Here is a 5,838-nt window from a genome sequence, read left to right on the forward strand (position 1 = left end):
TATATTTTTATTTGCCACATGATACGTGTTTTGCTTGGAGCGTCTTTTATGATATTAGTCTTTGATTTTTAGCTTACCACAATCATCCTTTCTGTACACATCTTTTGGGAGAAACCCACTTGATTTGGAATTTATTAGAATACTCTATGTGCTTCACTTATATCTTTTGAGCTAAATAATTTTGCTCTAGTGCTTCACTTATACCTTTTAGAGCACGGTGGTGGTTTAATTTTGTAGAAATTATTGATCTCTCATGCTTCACTTATATTATTTTTAGAGTCTTTTAGAACAGCATGGTATTTGCTATGGTTATAAAATTGGTCCTAGAATGATGGGCATCCAAGTTGGGTATAATAAAAACTATCATAGGAAGTGAATTGGATGCTATGACCAATTTGATGCTTGATAATTGTTTTGAGATATGAGGATAGTGATATTAGAGTCATGCTAGTTGGGTAATTATGAATTTGAAGAATGCTTGTGTTGAAGTTTGTGATTCCCGTAGCATGCACGTATGGTGAACCGCTTTGTGATGAAGTTGGAGCACAATTTATTTATTTATTGTCTTCCTTATGAGTGGCGGTCGGGGACTAGCGATGGTATTTTCCTACCAATCTATCCCCCTAGGAGCATGCGTGTAGTACTTTGTTTCCAAAGACTTGTAGATTTTTGCAATAAGTATATGAGTTCTTTATGACTAATGTTGAGTCCATGGATTATATGCACTCTCACCCTTCCACCATTGCTAGCCTATCTTGTGCCGCGCAACTTTCGCCGGTACCATACACTCACCATATACCTTCCTCAAAACAGCCACCATACCTACCTATTATGGCATTTCCATAGCCATTCCGAGATATATTGTCATCCAACTTTCCACTGTTCCGTTTATTATGACACGCATCATCATTGTCATATTGCTCTTGCATGATCATGTAGTTGACATCGTATTTGTGGCAAAGCCACCTTCATAATTCCATACATGTCACTCTTGATTCATTGCATATCCCAGTACACTGCCGGAGGCATTCATATAGAGTCATATTTTGTTCTAAGTATCGAGTGGTAATCTTGAGTTGTAAGTAAATAAAAGTGCGATGATCTTCATTATTAGAGCATTGTCCCAAGTGAGGAAAGGATGATGGAGACTATGATTCCCCCACAAGTCGGGATGAGACTTCAGACTTTATAAAAAAAAGAGAAAGGCCAAATGAAAAAAGAGAAAGGCCAAATAAAAAAATGAGAGAAAAAGAGAGAAGGGACAATGCTACTATCCTTTTTACCACACTTGTGCTTCAAAGTAACCATGATCTTCGTGATAGAGAGTCTCCTATGTTGTCACTTTCATATACTAGTGGGAATTTTTCATTATAGAACTTGTCTGTATATTCCAATGATGGGCTTCCTCAAAATGCCCTAGGTCTTCGTGAGCAAGCAAGTTGGATGCACACCCACTTAGTTTCTTTTGTTGAGCTTTCATACATTTATAGCTCTACTGCATCCGTTGCATGGCAATCCCTACTCACTCACATTGATATCTATTAATGGGCATCTCCATAGCCCATTGATACGCCTAGTTGATGTGAGACTATCTTCCTCCTTTTTTGTCTTCTCCACAACCACCATTCTATTCCACATATAGTGCTATGTCCATGGCTCACGCTCATGTATTGCGTGAAAGTTGAAGAAGTTTGAGATTACTAAAGTATGAAACAATTGCTTGGCTTGTCATCGGGGTTGTGCATGATTAAATACTTTGTGTGATGAAGATAGAGCATAGCCAGACTATATGATTTTGTAGGGATAACTTTCTTTAGCCATGATATTTTGAGAAGACATGATTACTTTATTAGTATGTTTGAAGTATTACTATTTCTTATGTCAATATGAACTTTTATTTTGAATCATTTGGATCTGAACATTCATACCACAATAAAGAAAATTACATTGAGAATTATGCTAGGTAGCATTCCACATCAAAAATTCTGTTTTTATCATATACCTACTCGAGGACAAGAAGGAATTAAGCTTGGAGATGCTTGATACGTCTCCAATGTATCTATAATTTTTTATTGTTCCATGCTATTATATTACCCGTTTTGGATGTTTATGGGCTTTACTTTAAACTTTTATATCATTTTTTGGACTAACCTACTAATCGGAGGCCCAACCCGAATTGCTATTTTTTTCCTATTTCAGTGTTTCGAAGAAAAGGAATATCAAACGGAATCCAAACAGAATGAAACCTTCGGGAGCGGTCTTTTTGGAACAAACGCAATCCAGGGGACTTGGAGTGGACGTCAAGCAACAAACGAGGCGGCCACGAGGGTGCCCGGCACGCCCCCTGGGGGTGGGCACGCCCCCCACCCTCGTGGGCCCCTCGAGCACCAACCAACCTACTTCTTCCTCCTATATATATCCACGTACCCCTAAAACATCCAGGAGCACCACGAAAAACTATTTCCACTGCCGCAGCCATCTGTATCCGCGAGATCCCATCTTGGAGCCTTCGCCGGTGCTCCACCGGAGGGGGAATCGACCACGGAGAGCCTCTACATCATCTCCAAGGCCTCTCCGATGAGTTGTGAGTAGTTTACCATAGACCTTCGGGTCCATAGTTATTAGCTAGATGGCTTCTTCTCTCTCTTTGAATCTCAATAAAAAGTTCTCCTCGATCTTCTTGGAGATCTATTTGATGTAACTCTTTTTGCGGTGTGTTTGTCGAGATCCGATGAATTGTGGGTTTATGATCAAGTTTATCTATGAGAAATATTTGAATCTCCTCTGAATTCTTTTATGTATGATTGGTTATCTTTGCAAGTCTCTTCGAATTATCAGTTTGGTTTGGCCTACTAGATTGATCTTCCTTGCAATGGGAGAAGTGCTTAGCTTTGGGTTCAATCTTGCGGTGTCCTTTCCCAGTGACCGCAGGGGCAGCAAGGCACGTATTATATTGTTGCCATTGAGGATAAAAAGATGGGGTTTATATCATATTGCATGAGTTTATCCCTCTACATCATGTCATCTTTCTTAATGCGTTACTCTGTTCTTCATGAACTTAATACTCTAGATGCAGGCAGGAGTCGGTCGATGTGTGGAGTAATAGTAGTATATGCAGAATCGTTTCGATCTACTTGTCACGGATGTGATGCCTATATACATGATCATGCCTTGATAATCTCATAACTATGCACTTTTCTATCAATTGCTCGATAGTAATTTGTTCACCCACCGTAATACTTATGCTATCTTGAGAGAAGCCACTAGTGAAACCTATGGCCCCCGGGTCTATCTTTATCATATAAGTTTTCAATCTACTTTTATTTGCATCTTTTACTTTCCAATCTATATCATAAAAATACCAAAAATATTTATCTTATATTATTATCTCTATTAGATCTCACTTTCGCAAGTTACCGTGAAGGGATTGACAACCCCTTTATTGCGTTGGTTGCGAGGTTCTTGTTTGTTTGTGTAGGTGTGTGGGACTTTTGAGGAGCCTCCTACTGGATTGATACCTTGGTTCTCAAAAACTGAGGGAAATACTTACGCTACTTTGCTTCATCACCCTTTCCTCTTCAAGGAAAACCAACGCAGTGCTCAAGAGGTAGCATCCAGCGCCCTGTATGCAGTGGTTCCTGCTCCTCTCCGGCATCGTCGTCCATATCGTCGATGTCATCGGAGTCATAATCAAGCATTTTGGTTAAATCGTCGACAGTGGCTATAAAGTGGATGGTGGGTGGGAAATGAAGTTGTTCGTCGTCCACTTCCCGTTTGAGCCGGACATAGTTCAGCCGGGAGTCCCCCGACAAGGAGAGGGTGAATTTAACACGTTGCAAAAAGGCGATTGCTGGAAGATGTCCGCGGAGCTGAACTCCAAGATCGGCACCCAATCAGGTTTGATGGACGCAGATGCACGCGGTCCGAAATCCATGGCCGGAGACGAGTCCGAGGTTCCAGTTACATAAGCCCAGCTCGATGTTGGGTCTGTGTACAGCTCGAGCGCTGCTGAGTCTGCAGCTTCCGCGGTGGGGTTAAGCCTTCCGTCTTTGGACGCCGCGATCTGCTCCGGATCTAGGGCCAGAGCGGTCACAGGCGCTGTCTCGTGAGCGTTGCCAGATGACAAATCTAGGTCATGTTCATCATGGTGGCAGGGGATAGCCGTCATGGGCTCGAATCCATCGAAGATCAAGTCTCCGCGGATATCGGCCACAAAATTCAGGCTTCCGAATCTGACCTGATAGCCAGGGGCATAGCTGTCGATCTGCTCTAGATGGCCAAGCGAGTTGGCCCATAGTGCGAAGACGCCGAATACGAGATCTGTCCGGGGAGGAAAATCTCCCCCAGGACTGCGTTGTTGTAGATGATTGATGGAGCCATCAAACCTTCTGGTGACGACGCAGCAGAACTCTCAATGAAAGCGCCAATGTCAGTGTCAAAACCGGCAGATCTCGGGTAGGGGATCCCACCCTATGTGTCTAAGGCTAATGGTAACAGGAGGCGGGGGACACAATGTTTACCTAGGTTCGGGCCCTCTCTATTGGAGGTAATACCCTACTTCCTGCTTGATTGATCTTGATGAATATGAGTATTATAATAGTTGATCTACCACGAGATCGTAATGGCTAAACCCTAGAAGTCTAGCCTATGATTATGACTGTTGTCCTACGGACTAAACCCTCCGGTTTATATAGACACTGGAGGGGGCTAGGGTTACACAAAGTCGGTTATAGAGAAAGGAATCTACATATCAGAATAGCCAAGCTTGCCTTCCACGCAAAAGAGAGTCCCATCCGGACACGGGAAGAAGTCTTCTATCTTGTATCTTCATAACCCAACAGCCCGGCCCAAGTATATAGTCTGGCTGTCCGAGGACCCCTTAGTCCAGGACTCCCTCACCTACGCCCGCTCCCTCACCCATGCGCGCGGTGGCTCGCCGGACGAGGAGAAAATTTTACTAGTCCCTCTGTTACTCCTCGTCCCTACCTTGGTTAGAGAGATTATCATATTGTCTAAAATATACTACCTCCGTCCCAAATTTTTTTGTCTTAAATTTGTCTATATACGGATGTATCTAGTTTTACTCCCTTTGTCCCATAATATAAGAACGTTTTTGACACTAGTATTATGGGACGGAGGGATTAGTAGATTTCAATATGAACTACTAGTACATACTCCAAACACTGATGTATATAGACGTATTTTAGAGTGTAGATTCACTCATTTTGCTCCGTATGTAGTCCATATTGAAACAGACGTACTACTACGCACTCTCCCTCACCCCTCGACCCTCGCCTACGTGGTGGACGTGCAGCAATTCATTCGGTCTCAGATAGCTAGAACGTATACTATAGTACCATTATTGCTTGATTTCCCCAAGAGGTGAAGAGCCAAGCGCAAGGTTAATGTTTTTTAGATGCCAAGCACAAGGTTTATAGGAGAACGAGTAGTAGTAGTACTAGTAGTACGTACCAGTGGTACGTACTGTATGAGGAAGAAGGCAACAAGATGTATGTTTTGCGTGACAGTCTCTTCTTATAGGACGTGCTAGACCTAGTGGATTTGGTTGTTGCAATGGGAGTACTATCATAGATGGCACGATTCAGAGTGGTGGGCAGCAGGAGTAATTCGGAGCTGCTTAGTCTTAAACCCCATGAAGAAGTACCATCGAAAGGAATATCCATCCTGTACACGTGCTCCTATGTAAAATGAGTAAATGAGACAAAAAGAGAAAGAGAGAAAGTAAAAAAAAATACCAGCCTTAGAGTCAGCCCTATTGTATCAGTGAATGATATTTCTACGTCGTGATTGACATGCTATATTATTAACCATGTTGCG

This window comes from Triticum dicoccoides, chromosome 3B, assembly GCF_002162155.2.
Source record: "Triticum dicoccoides isolate Atlit2015 ecotype Zavitan chromosome 3B, WEW_v2.0, whole genome shotgun sequence".
In the NCBI taxonomy this organism is placed as follows: Eukaryota; Viridiplantae; Streptophyta; class Magnoliopsida; order Poales; family Poaceae; genus Triticum; species Triticum dicoccoides.